At 47.3% G+C, this 24,288-nt stretch overlaps 1 protein-coding gene across 1 annotated transcript in view; it reads right to left on the reverse strand.

Moving 5' to 3' along the window:
- LOC121569265 (brother of CDO-like) overlaps positions 1-20,198 on the reverse strand; it is a 56,985-nt gene extending 36,787 nt beyond the window's left edge. Inside the window, exon 1 of the mRNA XM_041880073.2 lies at positions 19,877-20,198. The gene's annotated coding sequence lies outside the window, so the exon portion shown is untranslated. The remainder of the gene's footprint in view (positions 1-19,876) is intronic.
- Positions 20,199-24,288: the final 4,090 nt, after the last annotated feature.

The following is a 24,288-nucleotide window of genomic DNA, read 5'->3' on the forward strand; positions in this document are numbered from 1 at the left end:
AAGAGAGAGCCATGAGAAAACGAGTTTTGATCAGTCATGGAAATAAAAGTGCTGCAAGAAAATTGGCTTCCTATTTAAATAGAAGATGGAGAACAAGCTATGAAGGAAAAATACTGTTTTGGTGCAGGTACAGCCAACTAGCACAAAAATAAGACTGCTACATCGGCAATAAAAATATCCCGATATGTAACAGTATCGATTTTTTGCACCCAGTTCAAGGCTTGGTAAATCTGTCCCTATGTTAGTATGTTTGTAAACTCCTGTGTGGATGTTATAAGCTCCAGACGTCTGTGCTCCAGCGGTGTGTTGGGGTAGTTTGTGTGTGACAGTTTATTAGTTACACCCATCTAGTACTGGGTCGGACCCCCCAGAACAGCCGGAATTCTTCGGGGCATGGAAACGTTGCTCAATTGGTATCAAGGGACCTAATGTGTGCCAGGAAAACATTCCCTACACCATTACACCACCGCCAGCAGCCTGTACTGTTGACACCAGGCAGGATGGGGCCATGGACTCATGCTGCTTACACCAAATCCTGACTCTGCCATCAGCATGACGCATCAGGAACCAGGATTCGTTGGACCAGGCAATGTTTTTCCACTCCTCAATTGTCCAGTGTTGGTGATCGCGTGCCCACTGGAGCCGCTTCTTTTAGTTTTTAGCTGATAGGAGTGGAACCCAGTGTGGTCATCTGCTGCAGTAGCCCATCCGTGACAAGGATCAACGTGTTGTGCGTTCCGAGATGCCGTTCTGCACACCACTGTTGTACTGCACCATTATTTGCCTGTTTGTGGCCCGCCTGCTGGCTTGCAAGATTCTTTCCATTCTCCTTGGACCTCTCATCAACAAGCTGTTTTTTCCCACAGGACTGCTGCTGACTGGAAGTTTTTTGTTTGTTGTACCATTCTCGGTAAACCCTAGACAGTGTTGTGCATGAAAAGCCCAGGAGGCCGGAACCGGTGCGCCTGGCACCGACGATCATACCACGCTCAAAGTCGATTATGTCACTCGCTTTGCCCATTCTAACAGTAACTGAATGCCTCGATGCCTGTCTGCCTGCTTTATATAGCAAGCCATGACCACGACTCACTGTCTGTAGGAGCAAACCATTTTCGTGAACGGGGTGGTGTAATATGTGTGTATCGGTATGTATGTGTGTCAAGTGTATGAGTGAGTATGGGTGTATAAGTATGTAGTTTGCTCTTGTGTGAGATGGGTAGATGGCAAGCAGTACTTATGAGTCTTAGATGTTGCATCAGTACTATGGGCATATACGTGTATGAAACGGTATGTTGTTTACTAGTAAAAGATAGTGAGAGGTGTATGAGATGGTGAGAGGTGTATGAGATGGTGAGAGGTGTATGAGATGGTGAGAGGTGTATGAGATGGTGAGAGGTGTATGAGATGGTGAGAGGTGTATGAGATGGTGAGAGGTGTATGAGATGGTGAGAGGTGTATGAGATGGTGAGAGGTGTATGAGATGGTGAGAGGTGTATGAGATGGTGAGAGGTGTATGAGATGGTGAGAGGTGTATGAGATGGTGAGAGGTGTATGAGATGGTGAGAGGTGTATGAGATGGTAAGAGGTATTAGGAGTCTGTTGATAAAGCCTCATTGTGGCGCTGGTGCAGGCAGGGTTCCTGGGTTCCCCGGTTCCCCGGGCCACATCAGGGCCCTATTGTCCCCCTGCCTCCCAGGATAAATTCATTTTGACAAGGCTGCTAATTGGATAAAACCAGGCTGGAGCCTCCTCCCTGAGCACTCAAAATCCATCTGCTTTCTGGCATGGAGAGAGAGGACACAGGAGGGGGGAGAGAGAGGGATGGAGAGGGGTAGAGGGGGAGGAGAGGGGGTTAGGGGTGTTGGGTAGGCAACTCCTTCTGAGGAGCTGAGCTGTTGAATATGTATCACCCCCCTCCTCCTCCTCCTCCTCCTCCCCTCTTCCTCACACCCTCTCTCTCTTTCTAGCCACGATTTTACGTCCTTTACCACCCCCCCATCCAAACATCACAATGGCCCCCCTTTAGATAAACACATGCGGTGTCAAGTGTGAGGAGTGCTGGGTTCAACTGCTCTGCTTGGGCCCGCCGGCCCACAATGCCGCGCTGCATAGCTGCCATGCGGGAGGCCGGTTGCCCCTGGCGACGCTAACAGGCAGAACGCACCTTAATAGAGTGGAGAGTCATTGTAAAGCAGTGAGCCGGCGCACGGACAAAGAGCCCGCGGACCCCCAGAGAGAAAGGGGAGACGCTGCTCTGAAGGGCCCCGGGAAGAGCTGATGATGGGGTCTGCTCAATGGAAGAGAGTGTGTGTGTGTGTGTGTGAGGGGCTCAATGACCAAGAGGTTTGAGAGTAGTGGAGAGGGGGTTGACTGAGAAAGCAGAACGGGGTCCAAATTAACAGAGGGGATGTCAACTGGCAGGCGAGCAGAGGGTCTTGTCAATGAGAGGGTGTGTGAGAGCGTCGTTTGAATGTGTCCAACATATTTTTCCCCTCACTCAGTCAATCTGGATGCTGGCCCTTTGGTCAGGCTGGGGCTGAGATAGAAGCAACAACCGCTACAGCTCTGCTCTCATTCGACATTTAAGTCATTTAGCATACGCTCTTATCCAGAGCGACATACAGTAGTGAGTGCATACATTTTCATATTTTGTTTGTACTGGTCCCCCATGGGAATCGAACCCACAACCCTGGCATTGCAAGTGCCATGCTCTACTAACTGAGCCACATGGGACCAAGTGGCAAACAGATTCATTGTCACGGTTTACTAAGCCAGAACCCAGAAGCAGACCAGGACAAGGTAAGTGGTGTCAAAGGTGAGTGTTTATTTAACTGATCCACGAGTGCTGCTGAATAATCCAGGGAACAGAGCGGGCGGCGTGGATGAGTTGTTGAGGGTGCAGTAGTTGGTCCAATGATGGCTCGGCAGCCGCCGACCATCAGGCAGAGGTTGGGTGAAGGTTCCGGACGAGTGACTGCAGGGAGAACAAAACGGAGGTAAGCATACAACAAGCAAACAAGGTGCAAAACAACAAAACTAATGCTCTAAGCTCTAAGACTGATCCGCTGATAAACATACTGTTCATGGCTAACGATCCGGCAGGGAATGGATGTTAGGCCAGAGCCTAAGAAGGGTGATGATCAGGACCAGGTGTGCAGATTGCTGATGGGATGCAGGTGCGGAAATCAAGAGAGCTCCCGCCTAGCAACGTTGCCCGGCAACCAGGCAGGGAGCGTTCCAGAACCCTCGGGAAACTGGAGATCACGAGCAGAAAAACTAGTACACAGACAGGACCCGACTCAGACTGCCGGGATCGTTACAGTACCCCCCTCCGACACGCCACCGGGCGGACTCCCGGAGCGCCAGGATGGAGGCGGTAGAAGTCACGAATGAGGTCAGCATCTAGGATCTGTCGCCGCGGAATCCAACTCCTCTCTTCAGGACCATACCCCTCCCAGTCCACGAGATACTGGAAACCCCGGCCCCGCCGTCTGGAATCCATGATGCGTCGCACCGTGTAGGCAGGACCACCTCCGATCATCCGAGGAGGAGGAGGAGGAGGCGGAGGAGGCAACAGAGGACTGAGGAAAACAGGCTTGAGGCAGGAGACATGAAAGGTGGGATGGACTCTGAGCGTCCTCGGTAGTTTGAGTCGAACTGCCACCGGATTGATCACCTTCTCCACCACAAACGGACCAATGAACTCGGTAACAACTTCCTAGACTCAGTCCGTAAAGGAAGATCCCGTGTGGCCAACCAGACCCTATCTCCGATGGTATAGGTGGGAGCGGGAATCCGGCGACGATCGCCTGGAGCTGATACCGGTCCGAAACTCTAAGGAGTGCCTTTCTGGCCCGATGCCAGGTCCGGTGGCAACGGCGAATATGGGCCTGAACAGAAGGCACTGAGAGCTCCTTCTCCTGAGAAGGGAACAAGGGAGGTTGGTAGCCATACAGGCACTGGAAGGGAGACATCCCAGTGGCAGATGTAGGGAGAGTATTGTGGGCATACTCAACCCAAGGCAACTGAGAGACCCAGGAGGTGGGGTTGGAAGAGACCAGGCAGCGTAGCGTGGATTCCATCTTCTGGTTGGCTCTCTCCGCCTGACCATTAGATTGGGGGTGAAAACCAGATGTGAGACTGACTGTAGCTCCAATGGCCAAACAGAAGGACTTCCAGACAGCAGAGGTAAACTGAGGGCCACGGTCGGAAACGATATCACTGGGAAAACCGTGGACCCTGAAAACCTCCCTAACCAGGATCTCGGACGTCTCCGAGGCAGAGGAAGCTTTGGCAATTGGCACAAAGTGGGCGAACTTGCTGAATCTGTCCACGATAGTCAGAACGACCGTGTTCCCCTCAGAAGCTGGCAACCCAGTGACAAAGTCCAGGGCCAGATGCGACCATGGTCGCGGGGAATAGGAAGGGGGGTGAAGTAGTCCAGAGCTGGACCGATTGGTACTCTTATTCTGCGCACACACTGGACAGGCAGCAACAAAACCCCGAGTATCCTCGGCCATGGCAAGCCACCAAAAAGCGTCTGCGAAGAAACGCCATCGTCCGAGCCACGCCAGGGTGACAAGCCATCTTGCTGGCGTGGGACCATTTGAGGACAGCAGGACGAACCGACTCAGGCACAAACAACCGACCCGGGTGGACCGTTACCGGGACCGGGCTGCGTCCGAAGGGCCGCCATCACCTCCTCCTCAATCTTCCACATACTGCTCCCACGACGCAGTTCCGGGGGAGAATTGTCTCGGTCTTGGACCCACTCTCTTCCGTCTTGGAGAACATCCGGGACAAGGCGTCCGCCTTGCCGTTCTTAGATCCAGGTCGGAACGTCAGGGAAAAAATTGAATCGTCCGAAAAACAACGCCCACCTGGCCTGACGGGAGTTGAGACGTCTAGCCGATTGCACGTAAGCAAGATTCTTGTGGTCAGTCCAGACAATAAACGGTTGCTCCGCCCCCTCCAACCAGTGGCGCCACTCCTCCAAGGCAAGTTTCACCGCGAGAAGCTCCCGGTTACCCACATCGTAATTCCTCTCCGCAGGCGAAAGGCGACGAGTAGTAGGCGCAGGGATGGAGTTTACTGTCCGTGGAGCATCGCTGCGACAGGATGGCGCCAACTCCCACATCAGACGCGTCCACTTCAACGACGAACTGACGGGCCGTGTCCGGTTGAGAGAGAATCGGTGCGTTGGTGAATCGCCTCTTCAAATCCAGAAACGCTCGATCCGCCTCCGGATTCCACTTGAAGGTCCTGATACTGGAAGTCAAGGCAGTTAACGGAGCGGCCACACGGCTGTAATCCCGGATGAATCTGCGGTAGAAATTCGCAAACCCCAAAAATCTCTGGAGCTGCAATCTCGCACCGGGCTGGGCCCATTCCAGAACCGCTCTAACCTTCTCCTGGTCCATCCTAATCTCTCCCCTGGAGATGATGTACCCGAGAAAGGATGTCGTGTGGGCGTGAAACTCGCACTTCTCGGCCTTCACGAACAGGCGATTCTCCAACAATCGCTGCAGAACCTGCCGGACATGCTGGACGTGGTCGGAAGGTTCCTTCGAGAAGATCAGAATGTCATCCAGGTAAACAAACACAAAGAGACCGATCATATCTCTCAGGACGTCGTTCACCATACTCTGGAATACCGCTGGAGCATTGGTCAGTCCAAACGGCATCACCTGATACTCGAAGTGACCCATCGGTGTATTGAAACCCGTCAACCACTCGTCCCCCTCTCTGATCCGGACCATGTGATACGCATTGCGTAGGTCTAGCTTGGTGAACACCGTAGCACCCTGTAAGGAGTCGAAGGCAGAACTCATCAAGGGCAGGGGATACTTGTTCTTGACCGTGATGTCATTCAACCCCCGATAATCAATACACGGTCGAAGAGAGCCATCCTTCTTACCCACAAAGAAGAATCCTGCCCCCAGGGGTGATGACGAGGGACGAACGAGACCAGCAGCTAGGGACTCCTTGATGTAGGTCTCCAAAGCCTCACGTTCAGGTCGGGAGATACTGTATAACCTTCCCTTGGGGTAGACAGCTCCAGGGAACAGGTTGATGGCACAATCATATGGTCGGTGGGGAGGGGAGTGACAGAGCCTTCTGCTTACTGAACACTTCCCCCAAATCGTGATATGTCTCGGGAACCAGGGACAAATCTGGGGGTTTAGCCTCAATCACCTGACTGGGAACCCGAATGGGGACAGGCAGTCTTGAGACAGTTAGCATGACAATCAAGGCTCCAACTCGTTACCTTGCCCGTCACCCAATCGAACGTGGGATTGTGTTCCTTCAGCCAGGGGTATCCAAGGACCAGAGGAACATGGGAAGACGGCAGAATGAAGAATGAAATCATCTCAGAATGATTCCCCGACAACAGCATCTTAACCGGTTCAGTCCTCATCGTGATACGTGCCAGACTACTGCCGTCCAGAGTGGTAGCTTCAATGGCTTCCGGCAATTGCTCCTTGGAAAGCCCCAGCTGTTCCACCAACTCGGCATCAAGAAAGCTTCCATCGGCACCTGAATCGATAAAAGCGTTAATCGCTAAGCTCTGATTCCTGTTCATAAGGGTAGCCGGGAAACGGGGTCTGACAGAGGTATTGAGAGGTCGAAACTGGCTCGCTAAAAGTCCTCCCAACTTTAGCGAGCCGCGCAGTTTGACGACCGCCGGGAACCAGTGGCGAGGTAATGTCCCGAACCACCACAGTAGAGGCAACAGTTAGTCCTACGTCTGTGTTGGCGCTCCTCCTTGGTTAACCCGTGCCGCCCCACTTGCATGGGTTCAGAATCGGGAGACAGGACCTCTCCACTAATCCTGTGTGGTGGACGATGATCGACGTATTCTGGTCCAATCCCCGGCCCGACTGGAACCTGAGAAGCTGATCGGTTGGACGGGACCCATTGCTTCTCCCTCCTTCGCTCTCGGACTCGATTATCCACCCGAATAGACAAGGCTACCAAGCTGTCCAGGTCACTAGGCTCCGGATAGGAGATCAACTCATCCTTGAGCTGCTCCGACAGACCCTGGTAAAAGGCCGCTTGCAGAGACTCCTCATTCCACCCACTCTCCACAGCCAACGTCTTGAACTTCGATCACGAAGTCGGCCACGCTGCGAGTTCCTTGGCGAAGCGAAAACAGGCGCCTAGCTGCGTCCCCTCCCTCGGACGGAATGGTCGAAGAGCTTCCTCATCTCGGCCGTGAACCCCTGGTATGAAGCCATGCAGGGATCCTGTCGTTCCCAAACGGCTGAAGCCCACTCCAGCGCTCGACCACGCAGCAACTCAATCACAAAGGCTATCCTAGCTTTGTCTGTGGCATAAGAGTAGGGCTGTAGATCGAACACTAATCCACACTGCATAAGGAAGGAACGGCATCTTCCCAGCTCCCCCTCATATTTATCCGGCGTCGGAACCTTGGGCTCACGGAAGGACACAGCTCCAGAAGCGGCAGGCGAGATGGGTGAAACCGGTAGTGGATCCTCCACCGGAAACTTGCGCTGGTTCTGGACCTCCGTCAGACCGGTAGAAAGGTTCCGAACTGACAACGCGATCTCCTGTAGTACCGTGCTATGATGGCCCAACATCTTCTCCTGATGGGTAATGGCATGGCGAACAGAGTCCAGGTCCGCTGGGTTCATTACTGGCCGGATCGTTCTGTCACGGTTTACTAAGCCAGAACCCAGAAGCAGACCAGGACAAGGTAAGTGGTGTCAAAGGTGAGTGTTTATTTAACTGATCCACGAGTGCTGCTGAATAATCCAGGGAACAGAGCGGGCGGCGTGGATGAGTTGTTGAGGGTGCAGTAGTTGGTCCAATGATGGCTCGGCAGCCGCCGACCATCAGGCAGAGGTTGGGTGAAGGTTCCGGACGAGTGACTGCAGGGAGAACAAAACGGAGGTAAGCATACAACAAGCAAACAAGGTGCAAAACAACAAAACTAATGCTCTAAGCTCTAAGACTGATCCGCTGATAAACATACTGTTCATGGCTAACGATCCGGCAGGGAATGGATGTTAGGCCAGAGCCTAAGAAGGGTGATGATCAGGACCAGGTGTGCAGATTGCTGATGGGATGCAGGTGCGGAAATCAAGAGAGCTCCCGCCTAGCAACGTTGCCCGGCAACCAGGCAGGGAGCGTTCCAGAACCCTCGGGAAACTGGAGATCACGAGCAGAAAAACTAGTACACAGACAGGACCCGACTCAGACTGCCGGGATCGTTACATTCATAGTAGTACAGAATTTGAGATGAATGTCCAGTCCCTCCAGGATTCCACGATTCTGCGATCGCAATTTGTTTTGGCAAAATCAACAATTCCCCGCATATTATGCATGGACTTGCAAATTTGACCAATCATCACCCAATTTCTGCATAAAACAGTCAAATCATCGCAACATTATTGCATAAAACTGATCCATCACCACAGTACAGAAAGAGGGCTCGCAATTTCAACCAATCAACGCACATTAACAGCATAATATGGTTCAATCAAGCCACACGTCAACAAACTTTTTCCCTCATCAGCGCATTTTCGCAACTAATTGGACAAAATCATTGCATATTGCTATGCAAAATGTCAGAATTGCCGCAGCAAAAAATCTTGCATTTTTGCCTGCAAATATCACAAAAAAATACCTGCGAAATCCTGGAGGTACTGAATTACATTTCCCTAGCCCTTTCCCTCAGCTGTTTACCAAAACAAGTGGCAGGGCTGCCATTTTGTTGTTTTCTGAATCCCAGACTATAGCTTTAACAGCCTACACTGTCCCTATGCTATGGGTAGGTCTATCCCTAGTACAGTTCTGAACACTCAGTCATGGCCCTCTCATTGGCTAGTCCAGTACCTGTGTTCTCTCTGACCTCTGACATTAACAGAATATTCTGGAGGGTTCTCTCAGGGTTCTCATAATGTTGCAAGGCCCCCAGTGTCTGGTCTGGAGCGTGAAGTGACGAGCTCTGCTTTTCGGCTACTGCGTAGCAACCTAGAGGTGCTAAAAGCCCTGGTCTGCCCTAGAAAGCCTATGGAAATTACGATCGCCAGAACAGCCCCCAAAAATTGTTTAGATGCCCGTTTTGTGCTCTAAAATTAGTTTATTATAATCAAGTTTGATCCCCACTGTGAATTCTGTTCCCTACAAATCGAGATATTTAATTAAATAGAGATCAATTCCGACTACTATATTTGTCGTCACACAGGACCACGTGCTGGCACAGACCAATCAAGGGCCGGCAGGCTACGAGGAGGCTCGCGCCCTCATGCACGCTCCTTGCACTTAAGGGGGTGTGGTGTGCTCATAGGTTGACTCTCTCAGCCAGGATGAAAACGACTACATCGACCATGATTTTTTGCTAGTTACATCCACCTTCACCATGATCCCTATCACTATCTACTGGTTTTAATGTCTATGGATGTTGCCCCAACATTCTGGAGAGTTCTGGGTCACGTTTAATGTGGTAAAACCAACATTACAGAATGTTCTGATAGAACTGTATCATGTAGAACACACACAAGTCTATGTCATGTAGATTAGGGAATCATGTTAGCTGCTCTTTACAAGGCACTTCTATCAGAACGCTGTGCCCTCCTGATGGCAGCCCTGGTGAGGTCTGAGTTGGTGAGGTTGGCAGATGAACCCGCTCCAGCAGGTGGAACCCAGCAGGCCGCGCCCCATTCATACCCCTCTCTCTGAGCCGAGCACCCACAATCCCCCTCTCAACATTTCTCCACATCTCCAGACATCAACAGCTCCCATGCTGCAGAAATTACACATCAAAAGCATCGTCTAACAAGGTTGGGACCCCCCCACACCCTTCACAAAGTATTAATGAGCTATTCTCTCCCCCTCCACCCCATCATTCCATCGACGCTAACGAGCACCAGCCCGTCTCGGGGATTAACGAGTGAGATCAAGCCAGGCCCAGAGGGGGCTCTAATCAATTAGGCACTGCTGCATTTGCATAATTTATATAACGAGGCAGAATTAACCATCGAACGCTAATTCTGGTGCTCCGACAGCGTTCATAATGCCGTGGTTAACTAACACATAATGTCACGACGGACGCTGGATGGATGTCTGCCTCTGTGTCCTCCCGGGCCACGGGAACTATAACCACCTGACTGAGCCCTACCCACTACCCAGCACCACCCTGGGCATGTGTGTGTTTACAGTTGTGTGTGTCTATGATAATAATGAGCTATAGACTAGAAGTTACTGCTTTCGTCATACCACATGCAACGGCTAAATGGAATACTGTAGTTAACTTCATAAGTATAAAGAGCCTTTAATACGAAATGAGTGTGTGTGTGTGTGTGTGTGTGTGTGTGTGTGTGTGTCCAGGGAAGACAGGGCGTTTCTGAGAAGCTTTCACTAAGAGCCCCAGAGCAAACTGAGTAATCACTCCCATACACCACAGGGAGAAGACACCAAACTAATGCCCAGTATAACACACACCACACTGGCGTCGTCACATAGTAAAAGTATACTCACAGAGGCAAACCCCTGAAGCTAACTCCAACTCCAGAAATGTTTCCATAAGGCTGTAAAAAACAAGACCACTCCAATCCTCAATAATGTACCTAACAAACACACATCAACGTACATGGATTATAGCTACAGACACACAAAGACAGATAACAAACATAATAACATGTACCTTTGCACATACATACATGCATACTCCCTGTGAGTTCTTCCAGGACTGCAGTGAAGGGAGGGAGGGAGGGAGGGAGGGAGGGAGGGGGAAAAGAAAGGGAGGAGGGAAGTATGGAGTGGAAGGGGCCCCTAGCTTCTTTGGCAGCTCATACATCAGAGTGAATGGAAGCAATTATAAATCAAGAGACATTTCTCCATATTATTCAGCAGGAACCAGGAGGGGAGAGCTCTGCTCAGCCCAGCCTGCCTCCTGTCCTGTCATCCATACTGCTCTCTCTAGGGGAGAGAGAGAGAGAGAGAGAGAGAGAGAGAGAGAGAGAGAGAGAGAGAGAGAGAGAGAGAGAGAGAGAGAGAGAGAGATGCATAAAGAAATGAGAAGGAATGGGAAATGAGAGCGAAAGAGAGAAGTACAGAGGAGATAGAATGCAGATATAAGAAACAGCCTGGGGAAAAGGGGAGGAAATGTCAAATCAGGGATGAAAGAAAGAGGGATGTACAAAATATAGGGATACGGCATAGCGAAAGGAGAGAGTTGGCTGAGAGATAGGGGTTATATGTCAGTAATAGACTGTACTGAACTGTTTATTACATAGTAATAAAGATCAGGTTTGTGTAACAAACCCTGTCTCTGTGTCTGTGTCTGTGTCTGTCTCTGTCTCTGTGTCTGTCTCTGTGTCTGTCTCTGTGTCTGTCTCTGTGTCTGTCTCTGTGTCTGTCTCTGTCTCTGTCTCTGTCTCTGTCTCTGTCTCTGTCTCTGTCTCTGTGTCTGTGTCTGTGTCTGTGTCTGTGTCTGTCTGTCTCTGTGTCTGTGTCTGTGTATGTGTATGTGTATGTGTCTGTCTCTGTGTCTGTCTCTCTCTCTGTCTCTGTCTCTGTCTCTGTCTCTGTCTCTGTGTCTGTCTCTGTCTCTGTCTCTGTCTCTGTGTCTGTGTCGGTCTCTGTCTCTGTCTCTGTGTCTGTGCGTCTGTGTGTGTGTGTGTGTGTGTGTGTGTGTGTGTGTGTGTGTGTGTGTGTGTGTGTGTGTGACTGAGTGAGTTGCCTTGGGCCCTAACTGCCACAGGAACAGCTGGAGGGGACTCTTTTCAAAGGGAGCTTTGAGTGTCAGAAACTGGATTACCAGTGTGTGTGTGGTTGTGTGTGTGTGTGTGTGTGCGTGCGTGCGTGACACTCTCAGACACGTTATAGCACGGCCAGAGGAGTTCCATGTGTCCTGTCACTCAAACTAAAACGATGTCGTTCCGGACTAAAAGAGAACCAGGCCAAAGTGCAGGATTGCAGACAGACAGACAGACAATACACAGACCTGTGACAATAGCAACATAAACAACCACAGGCAGAATCTGTGGTAATCTGTATTGCTAACTGTCACACCAGGACACGATAGCATCTCTAAAAACGACTGTATTGCTGTTCTCAGACCAGTTCTTTTGATTTATGAGTGAAGTAACATAAATAGACTAGTGGTATTATCCCAGACCAGGGAACGCCACCAGACTCCATCCATCCAGCTAAGATATGTTTCCACATCTCTGGGAATGATGGGGACTTGCAGTAAAAAGAAATAGACTTGTTTAACAACTGGACAGAGAAAAGCAACTCCTAGACACAGAAACAACCAGAAATGCCAATAATAACCAACGAAAAACTACTTTCAGCGTAACTGAAGAGTAAAGGTGTCCGCATGCTTCCCATCCGAAACAGTTCGGATCAGACGACATTTTGTGACGTTTTGGTTCGTTTTGGTCTTCGGCAAGGATTTACATTCAACATTTACATTTTAGTCATTTAGCAGACGCTCTTATCCAGAGCGACTTACAGTCAGTGAGTGGATACATTTTTATTTTATTTTTCATACTGGAATCGAACCCACAACCCTGGCGTTGCAAACGCCATGCTCTACCAACTGAGCTACATCCCTGCCGGCCATTCCCTCCCCTACCCTGGACGACGCTGGGCCAATTGTGCGCCGCCCCATGGGTCTCCCGGTCACGGCCGGCTACGACAGAGCCTGGATTCGAACCAGGATCTCTAGTGGCACAGTTTATTCGGCTGTTCGTGCACACAAAACCTGTTAGTGCACACAAGTCTATGCCCCTTCATGTGTGATTGGTCAACAGTAGAGATTCTTCAATGAAGTGTTTGTTGTCATTCAACGAGAGACTAAATGTTTTCATGCTAATTTTTTCACTTGAGAAATACTGCACTAAACATGTAAAATTGCGTGACTAAGATCTCCTCTGCAAAAATGTGAACATGAATGACACATTTTAATTGAGTATGCGAGCACACATTTGATTCGCCGAGCTTGGCTAGGCTAGGCGAATCAAATGTGTGCTCGCATACTCTCTTAAAATGCGTCATTCTCACATTTTTGCAGAGGAGATCTTAGTCACGAGTTTGGCTAGGCGCCAGCCGAACCAAAGCATGCAGAGGGCTTAAGACATTGGTTGATCCCTCCCTAGGGAGCAGACATTCCAGTGCCTGCCCCAGAGTGAAGGGTCATCACTCAATCATTACTCTGTCATTACCCAGTCATAACACATTGGCACAAGATGACGTGGAACGATGGCGGGATGAAGGAGGGAATCAAAATATGTTGATGGCTCCATGGGGTTCTGTTCACACTGTGTGTGTATGTGTGTGTGTGTGAGAGAGAGAGAGAGAGTGAATTGAATTGAGAGAGAGAGAGAGAGAGAGAGAGAGAGAGAGAGAGAGAGAGAGAGAGAGAGAGAGAGAGAGAGAGATGAAGTGGAGTATGAAGGAGTATGGAGTATGAAACCCCACTCGTTCGGTTCGGCTAGGTGCTGACGCCTTAAGAGAAAAAGATAGAGAGAAAGAGACAGATAGAGAGAAAGAGATAGAGAGAAAGAGACAGACAGAAACAGAGAGAGCGTATGTGTATGTGAGAGGTTTCAGTCAGAGCGTTGCTGTGCTATCTGGTGCTCCTGTGTGAATGGTCTTTGAGAGGATGCCTGCGTGGCTCGTTTAACGCTAGCTAATCTTTGTACAAATATCTACTTAGCACACAGAGGGCTGTTTGTCTACACACACTCTGCTTACTTACCAGTGTCTGGAGTTTATCAATGGTCTAACAACGCTATGTCAATCTCTCACACACAAACAGCAGAGTGTGTGTCAACACACCTAGAGGTCACACATGCCTTTACTCAGACATCAGTGTGACTTCTACCTACGGTGTAAAAGCAGTCTTCTGATTCATGGCGGAAAGCTGCTGATGGAAACTATTCAGCCAGTGGTACAAAACAACAGTATGTAGGGATGGGAATGAGTAATCGAGTACTCGAACACTCGAACGGACGTCAAAACTCGGATCTTTAACCAGAGATTTAAAAAAATAAAAAATACTGTAAAACTATTTGGTGGAATATGCTTTGTGGTTGCCAAAACGGGAAAGTAAAATTTTGTCCCCCCAAAAAAAATAATTGTCTTGAAGAAAGTTAATTTGCTTTGACTCTAGTGTTCCATTTGTACATGTGCATTTGCGGGGCACAACAAAAAAAAAGAAACCAGCCAAGCATCACACAGTTCTTCTCTCTAAATTCCCTTTACCCTCTGTGTCTCATTCACTCAATTGCATTCCGACCGCTCCCTACATTTTACATTACACTCCCTACACACACACATGCTGAGTGCCCACACAAGCTCCCGTTAGGCCTACAGAAATACATGCCTATAAAAGCGTATCTGATGGGATACACAAGCTACATTCCTTGCCAAATGACAACAGTTTTATCACAAATTTGAAATAGACTGGTTGAAGTCGGAAAATATGTGTTCCAACAACGAGCTGTAGTTTTGGAATTATAGTTGCTGTTTATTTTCCACTTAGGCTACTTTGTGAACTGCTAGTGCCATTTAGAATTGGTTAGCCTAGGCTTTAACCCCCCTAAACATAGACAGGTTCCACATCGAAAATACGCAAAAACATTAGTTTGATAAAGAAAATAGCGTATTTTCATCAGAATCATTAAGCATATGCCTACTCACCAAACGGATCTCGTGGCCGTAATTCATCACAATGCAGTTTTCAATGTGGAATTGTTCATCCATTGAGAAAATTCCAAAGAACAGGTAGGCTAAACTAAAAAAGAAAATTCAACTAGCCAAATTAAGCCCTGTTTCAAATGATCATTTTGCTAATTCCAGACGTGAGATGCGCATCACTTCACAGTGGCAACTTTTTTCATTTAGAAAAATATTCTGTTCTATTTTATTCTGTTATATTACATCATGTTTTTTTAAACTATAAAATAGGTATGTCTTGATTGTGATAAGGGTTCAGGAAATAAGAGGGTCTTGTCTGCTAAATTAACAAAACATGGCTGCCATTGCGCTGCCATTTGCTTCTACAAGCAAGAGCCACTGCTGAGGTTACTTCCTTTTTGAAGATTGTGTTCCACGATATAATATAATCAGTTGATATTAAGGTTTCAATAAACTGAATATATATTGGGCAATTTAGCTATTAGGATTTGTTATCTGTAATGGTTATGATAAATTACGCATTTATTTTTACTGCTCTAATTCCGTTGGTAACCAGTTTATAATAGAAATAAGGCACCTCGGGGGTTTGTGGTATATGGTCAATATACCACGGCTATATTGCCAGAATGCCCTATATGCAAATCTACAGAACAATAGGTTTGCGCTGTGGGAAAATGTTCAACTGAGCTACAGCAACCAAACCTTCATACTTGGCTATGCGTGTGTATGATCACCATTACACTAAAACACTAGTATAACCACCTAATATGGATAGACTCCATGTAATGAGAGATACGCACACCTCACAGCCTAAAGTCTCTCTCTTTAACACACACTCCACAGTGCAGGCTATGAGAAATAAACAGATTGCCCTACACTGTGATCTGACTTCCGTGGAACATGCAGGTGATCCTGAGAGTGACAAGCTGCACATTCCAGTGTAAAGAGATAATCCTGATTGGAGAACCATCATGCACACACACAGTTAGGCCCGCAGATAGCTGCCTGCAGGCTGTTGTGACTGCATGATCGTACCCGCAGTAGCACAGATGAAAGCATAACCTCTGGAGTTATTTTTCCCTCCTTCTGCCAATTAACTGACATTTTACACCCTCTAAGAAAACAATAAACCTTTCCACAGTTGTAGCCAGAACTTAGACAGAACTCAAAAAGTCCCACAGCGCCAGAACAAGAACTAAAGAATTATCCACCCAGAGTCACAGCCAGGACAAAAACTATCCAATCTATATCCATGGCATCAGAAGCAGAACAAGACACAGCAACCAGAACCTAGCCAGAGTAAGCGCTAACCATGGACCCATAGCCAGAGAAAGCGCTAACCATGGACCCATAGCCAGAACATAGCCAGAGTAAGCGCTAACCATGGACCCATAGCCAGAACATAGCCAGTACAAGAGCTATCCTGCCCAAAGTTATTATAGCCAGAACCAGAACTATCCAAGAAAACACATCCAGACAGGATGAGATCTATCCATTGAGTCATTGTCAAAACAACAGCTATCCAATGAGTCCTAGCCAAGCTTTTCATAGACAGAACGAGACATACCTACTGAGAGTGGACCAAAACACCAATGCCAAACACACACCTATTAAGCCAACAAAAATAAGGACCTGTCATGTGTTTTTAACAACTCACAGTACTTCAAGGCCTGATGTTATCTTTCCAGAATAGGCCTATCGATACAGTTGTCTTTAACCCTGTTGTTAATAGTTAACGAATGTTGGGCTGGCATGAAAATGGAACAGTAAAATCTGTGTGTTCATTGGCGCATAGCTAATGGCTGCTCAAAACTGTGCCGCCAAATAAGGTCAGAAGACTGGGAAAAGAAAGAAAGCCCAGAAGATAATCAGACTGGAATCAATTAGAGAATAGCTTTGACCCGCGACCGCCGATGGTCAACAACAAACTCTCCCACACCAGAGTTACCAAACAAGAGGTTCCTTATACTCAGACAGAGGCACAGGAACCATCGCCAAACATACATAGCCTCTTGGTAAACCAGTTAACTTATTCAGTTTAATGGAAGAGATCATTCTTCTTGACATTTAACCTTTTACTGCAGTGGGCTAAATCAGGGTCACACCATGTGTTTCTTGGTAGTCTTAAGCAAATCTACTTTGAAACAAAAAAGTATACACTTCACACACATGGTTATGGGCTTTAAAAAAAAGACACATGTACCATGTCAGATATAGAGTTGAAATGTATTACATTTAGAGTTTGCATCCCAATATTACACTTTATATACATCATAGAAGACTGAACTATAACAAAACCGTTTGACATAGAAACACCAGATTTTCTGTAAATTTTTTATTTTGTACCATATTTATTAATTATGAAATTATGCTAAATATGAATAACATTCCACCCATGAGGACACTAGAGGGCGATTTGGTCATTTGACTGCAGGAAAGGGTTTTAATAGTGATAGGGGGAAAATCGATACAGTTACATATCGGGATATTGTTTTTGACAATATATTGTATCTTATAGTTTTGACAATATCACAATATTATTTTTGCGCTAGCTGACTGTACCTGCACCAAAACTCCATCTTCTATTTAAATAGGGAGCCAATCTCAATAGAAATACATATAGAATCATGAGAATAGCAACACAAACACTATATATACAAAAGTATGTGGACAGTTAGTTAGTTTAGAGTTTCACAACTTGTAGGCCTATATGCACATTTATTGCGTCATCTGAAATGAAGCTACACTATATATACAAAAGTATGTGGACACCCCTTCAAATGACTGGATTCGGCTATTTCAGCCACACCCGTTGCTGACAGGTGTATAAAATTAAGCACACAGCCATGCAATCGCCATAGACAAACATTGGCAGTGGAATGGCCTTACTGAATGGCCTTACTTTCAACGTGGCACCGTCATAGGGTGCCACCTTTGCAACAAGTCAGTTCGGCAAGCCCTGCTAGAGCTGCCCCGGTCAACTGTAAGTGCTGTCATTGGGAAGTCGAAACGTCTAGGAGCAACAACGGCTCAGCCGCGAAGTGGTAGGCCACACAATCTCACAGAACGGGACCGCCGAGTGCTGAAGCGCGTAATGCGTAAAAAACGTCTGTCCTCGGTTGCAACACTCACTACCGAGTTCCAAACAGCCTCTGGAAGCAATGTCAGCACAATAACTGTTCATTGGGAGCATCATGAAATGGGTTTCCATGGCCGAGCAGCTGCACACAAGCCTAAGATCATCATGCGCAATGCCAAGCCTCAGCTGGAGTGGTATAAAGCTTGCCGCCATTGGACTCTGGAGCATTGGAAACACGTTCTCTAGAGTGATGAATCATGCTTCACCATCTGGCAGTCCGACAGACAAATCTGGGTTTGGCGGGTGCCAGGAGAACACTAGCTGCCCAAATGCACAGTGCGAACTGTAAAGTTTGGTGGAGGAGGAATAATGGTCTGGGGTTGTTTTTCATGGTTCGGGCTAGGCCCCTTATTTCCAGTGAAGGGAAATCTTAACGCTACAGCATACAATGACATTCTAGACGATTCTGTGCTTCCAACTTTCTGGCAACAGTTTGGAGAAGGCCCTTTCCTGTTTCAGCATGACATTGCCCCTGTGCACAAAGCCAGGTCCATACAGAAATTGTTTGTCGAGATCGGTGTTGAAGAACTTGACTGGCCTGCACAGAGGCCTGACCTCAACCCCATCGAACACCTTTGGGATGAATTGGAACGCAGACTGCGAGCCAGATCTAATCGCCCAACATCAGTGCCCAACCTCACTAATGCTCTTGTGGCTGAATGGAAGCAAGTCCCGCAGCAATGTTCCAAAATCTAGTGGAAAGCTTTCCCAGAAGAGTGGAGGCTGTTATAGCAGCAAAGGGGGGGACCAACTCCATATTAATGCCCATGATTTTGGAATGAGATGTTCGACAAGCAGGTGTCCACATACTTTTGGTCATGTAGTGTATCATATCGTCACCAAAGTATCGTGATAATATCGTATCATGAGGTCCCTGGCAATTCCAATTCCAAATGTTTCATCCAACTGACATGCTAAAACAATCTCTTCTCTCCAGTTGACAGGGTGTCTTGTTGGTTTAATTTAGATGTTTTTTCTAAGCGAGTCAATCGGGCTAAATGTAATCTAAATAGCACAGTGAGAATCTCACCCATGCGAGGACTCGCCAAGAGCTCATTAGCGCCATTGGATTAGGAAAAAACATTTTCTCATTAAATCATTCCTCAGCAAAGGGATGATATAAACGCATTGAGAGACGCCCTTGACAGCTCGCAGTTAAAAGACATTCAGGCATTCCATCGCATTGATTGTTCAGAAGAGTTGACCAGCTGTCAATTTATTGTAATTAGGTTATTCTTGCACAGTGGAGGTTTGGTTTAGTGATGAGGGGAGTGGGTTCTTTTTAAAAGCACACAATTAGTGGTGTCAAAGCTGTGCGTCATGAGATAAAATACAATCTGTTTCGGTTGACATTGAATCAGGCTAATAAATAAGATGTAGGCATGAAACCAACGATATGGGGAGGGAATTTGGCAGCGCTTTGCCATGTCTGTTTTCTGTTACTCTCCTCTATGGGAACGACTACGGGCTGAGGCCTGCAAAAATCGACAGACTTTTGGTCTTAAAATGAGAACGTTTTAACCAAATATCATGTATATTTTTATCATGAGAATAATACAAAATGCATTCAGACATAAAGATCTAAAGTTTGAGAAACTACTTTTGCAGAAAAGGACGCAATTCCGAAAGCTGAAGGCAGAAATGGTCTCGCAGCCAAAAGCTACCCCCATCACTCAATGCGTCCCAAAACTATCTCCTACAACCATCCTACAATAACATTTCCAAATGCGTACTTTTTATGAGCATTTCGTTTCATATTGGCAATATTACACGCGCAGTCTTTGCTTCTATTGATTTGGCCTGAAAGGTAGTTGAATAAAATAAAGACGTGGAAACAAAACAATTGTTACACACAAAGTTAGCGAGGTACCCGCATCCCCATTAGAACATTGAAAAACACTAAACTTAAACGGTTTATCTTATCACACATAAGTGCCTAAAATATGATTCCCTGAGTGAATCCGTTATTACATAACTAAAAGCATATTGTTAACTTCTAACGCATGTGTCATTACTTCGCGTAGTACCGCAAGACAGGGATCATTAGTAGAGAGAAGAACTTACCAAAACGTGCTATATTTGGTATTTACTCCTCGGACACCAGTCGATCTTTTTCTCCGCTTTTAACTTCAGTAAAATCCGGCGGAAAAAACACTTTTTCCTTTCTTTACTGCTTTAGTAATTTACTGCGATGCCACCGACATTTTCTTAGGCTCCCGAAGTTCTCACATTGAATGGCCGTTTTTGGATGACTGAGCTCTCAAACAATTCTCCCCTTTGCGACGCCTTTTCGGGTCCACCTACTTCCCAAGAAGGGGGAGGGATCTGAACAATAGGGGCTCGCTCCCAAATCACAAAGTTTGGTAAAGCCCTCTAGTCTCCCCCAAGAAACACACTCTAGTGGCACCGCACAGTGGATCTCACCGCCATGCGTAATGATGAAATGTGTTGTTCTAATGCATGTATGTACCTGTGGGTAAAATAGTTTAATAGGAGCGGTGTATGAGATTTTAAAAAACAAGTTCCCAAAAGTTCTATGTGGTGGGGGGAGAAGAAAACGCCCCTCCCCCTCATCCCCTAGACTGGTGTGTTTCCCCAGTTTGTATTGAGCCCCGTCCATTGAAGCCCACAGACCTCTCTCTCTCTCTAGCGCAGCTGTGGCGTGTTGTGAGCAGGAGACGGACGCAGGAAGAGGCATTGCAATACTCTCTTTCTCATATACCACAGTGATCACAGCAAAGAACCCTCGCGCGCACGCCCCACGAATTCTACTTCACTTCAATCAGCGCACTTTGAAATGAGGGCGCCAAACGGTCCACTTCATTAATAACGGACAATTCTGACTAAGATTACAGGGGTTTGATAGGGGCCAGTTGGTGGGGGGTTGGTGGGAATCTGGCAACCTTGTCCCCGAGCTGAAAGGAGGAGATCCCACCATGCACCTGAGCGGTTATTGCAACACAGTGGCGTGTTACTGGCACACAAAGCGTTGCCGGTTTGTGATACCTGTTGCTCTTGTTCAAGGTGAAAGTGTGTGAAGTGTGTGTGGTGTTTGGAGTAACTAGGTTGTGTGTGTGTGTGTGTGTTAGTGCCAGTATGCAGTTGGTCCTGTCTGTTCGCCCCCCCAGGTGAAAGTGTGTGAAGTGTGTGTGGTGTTTGGAGTAACTAGGTTGTGTGTGTGTGTGTGTGTGTTAGTGCCAGTATGCAGTTGGTCCTGTCTGTTCGCCCCCCCTCCAGCTAGTTCATATCGACATGTTATTGGTATGCATGGGACTGATGATATTATTGACATGTTGGTGAAATAATCATGCTCATTCGTCAGTTCGACTAACACTAAACAGTGCTCATAATCAGACATGCTCACTCATAAAGTAAGGATACTCTCTCCCTCTCTCCCTCCCTCCCTCCCTCCCACACACACACACACACACACACACACACACACACACACACACACACACACACACATACAGCGAGGGAAAAAAGTATTTGATCCCCTGCTGATTTTGTAGTTTGCCCACTGACAAAGAAATGGTCAGTCTATAATTTTAATGGTAGGTTTATTTGAACAGTGAGAGACAGAATAACAACAAAAAAATCCAGAAAAATGCATGTCAAAAATGTTATAAATTGATTTGCATTTTAATGAGGGAAATAAGTATTTGACCCCTTCTCAATCAGAAAGATTTCTGGCTCCCAGGTGTCTTTTATACAGGTAACGAGCTGAGATTAGGAGCACACTCTTAAAGGGTCCTAATCTCAGTTTGTTACCTGTATAAAAGACACCTGTCCACAGAATCAATCAATCAGATTCCAAACTCTACACCATGGCCAAGACCAAAGAGCTCTCCAGGGATGTCAGGGACAAGATTGTAGACCTACACAAGGCTGGAATGGGCAACAAGACCATCGCCAAGCAGCTTGGTGAGAAGGTGACAACAGTTGGTGCGATTATTTGCAAATGGAAGAAACACAAAATAACTGTCAATCTCCCTCGGCCTGGGGCTCCATGCAAGATCTCACCTCGTGGAGTTGCAATGATCATGAGAACGGTGAGGAATCAGCCCAGAAGGACACGGGAGGATCTTGTCAATGATCTCAAGGCAGCTGGGACCATAGTCACCAAGAAAACAATTGGTAACACACTATGCCGTGAAGGACTGAAAACCTGCAGCGCCCGCAAGGTCCCCCTGCTCAAGAAAGCACATATACATGCCCGTCTGAAGTTTGCCAATGAACATCTGAATGATTCAGAGGAGAACTGTGTTAAAGTGTTGTGGTCAGATGAGACCAACATTGAGCTCTTTGGCATCAACTCAACTCGCCGTGTTTGGAGGAGGAGGAATGCTGCCTATGACCCCAAGAACACCATCCCCACCGTCAAACATGGAGGTGGAAACATTATGCTTTGGTGGTGTTTTTCTGCTAAGGGGACAGGACAACTTCACCGCATCAAAGGGACGATGGACGGGGCCATGTACCGTCAAATCTTGGGTGAGAACCTCCTTCCCTCAGCCAGGGCATTGAAAATGGGTCGTGGATAGGTATTCCAGCATGACAATGACCCAAAACACACGGCCAAGGCAACAAAGGAGTGGCTCAAGAAGAAGCACATTAAGGTCCTGGAGTGGCCTAGCCAGTCTCCAGATCTTAATCCCATAGAAAATCTGTGGAGGGAGCTGAAGGTTCGAGTTGCCAAACGTCAGCCTCGAAACCTTAATGACTTGGAGAAGATCTGCAAAGAGGAGTGGAACAAAATCCCTCCTGAGATGTGTGCAAACCTGGTGGCCAACTACAAGAAACGTCTGACCTCTGTGATTGCCAACAAGGGTTTTGCCAGCAAGTACTAAGTCATGTTTTGCAGAGGGGTCAAATACTTATTTCCCTAATTAAAATGCAAATCAATTTATAACATTTTTGACATGTGTTTTTCTGGATTTTTTTGTTGTTATTCTGTCTCTCACTGTTCAAATAAACATACCATTAAAATTATAGACTGATCATTTCTTTGTCAGTGGGCAAACGTACAAAATCAGCAGGGGATCAAATACTTTTTTCCCTCACTGTACACACACACAGTCATACACGTTTTGGAGAGTCATCATCAGTATTTGAGGGTATTTTCCCAATGCTGCAGTGTGGGTGTGGTTTGACAGTGCTTGGCCAGTGTTTTGGTGTTGCTGTTGCTACTGCTTGGGGGGCTGTTTCTATGTGGTTGTCAAACTCTGGACTGCTCTGGACTCTCCAGTGACTACTAGGAGCAGAGTGAGAGGGTCCCAAACTCTCAACCAACCCCTCCATACCGCCCCTTCCCCCTCTCCCTCTCCTCTCCGTGCTGGGCTGGCTGAATTAGGCCTGGACAAAAGGCTTTGTAGCCCAGCCATGAAAGGCCCATTAACCATACTGCAGCCACCAGAGGCCCTGCCCACAGGAGACCACCTCCCAGAATGTCTATCTCTCAGCAGGCTGCTGTCCCAGCATGCAACGCTCCCCTTCAGCTAGGCTGTCCTGTCACCAGTCCTAGCCTCAACCCCCCCCAACCACCAAACCCCATTATAGACCCAGACAAAGATTGTCATGTAGATTGTTATAAATGCTGTTATTAGAGTGATAGAGTGATAGAGAGAGTGTTTAGGCAGTGTTTAGGCTGTGTTTAGGCAGTGTTTAGGCTGTGTTTAGGAAGTGTTTAGGCAGTGTTTAGGCAGTGTTTAGGCTGTGTTTAGGCTGTGTTTAGGCAGGTTAAGGCTGTGTTAAGGCTGTGTTTAGGCTGTGTTTAGGCTGTGTTTAGGCTTTGTTTAGGCAGTGTTTAGGCTGTGTTTAGGCAGGTTAAGACTGTGTTTAGGCTGTGTTTAGGCAGTGTTTAGGCTGTGTTTAGGCTGTGTTTAGGCAGTGTTTAGTCTGTGTTTAGGCAGGTTTAGGCTGTGTTTAGGCAGTGTTTAGGCTGTGTTTAGGCAGTGTTTAGGCTGTGTTTAGGCTGTGTTTAGGCTGTGTTTAGGCAGTGTTTATGCTGTGTTTAGGCTGTGTTTAGGCAGTGTTTAGGCTGTGTTTAGGCAGTGTTTAGTCTGTGTTTAGGCAGGTTTAGGCTGTGTTTAGGCTGTGTTTAGGCAGTGTTTAGGCTGTGTTTAGGCTGTGTTTAGGCAGGTTAAGACTGTGTTTAGGCTGTGTTTAGGCAGTGTTTAGGCTGTGTTTAGGCTGTGTTTAGGCAGTGTTTAGTCTGTGTTTAGGCAGGTTTAGGCAGTGTTTAGGCAGTGTTTAGGCTGTGTTTAGGCTGTGTTTAGGCAGTGTCTAGGCAGTGTTTAGGCTGTGTTTAGGCAGTGTCTAGGCATGTTTAGGCTGTGTTTAGGCAGTGTTTAGGCAGTGTTTAGGCTGTGTTTAGGCAGGTTTAGGCTGTGTTTAGGCAGTGTTTAGGCAGTGTTTAGGCAGTGTTTAGGCTGTGTTTAGGCTGTGTTTAGGCTGTGTTTAGGCAGGTTAAGGCT

This window comes from Coregonus clupeaformis, chromosome 7 (genome assembly GCF_020615455.1).
Source record: "Coregonus clupeaformis isolate EN_2021a chromosome 7, ASM2061545v1, whole genome shotgun sequence".
Classification (NCBI taxonomy): Eukaryota; Metazoa; Chordata; class Actinopteri; order Salmoniformes; family Salmonidae; genus Coregonus; species Coregonus clupeaformis.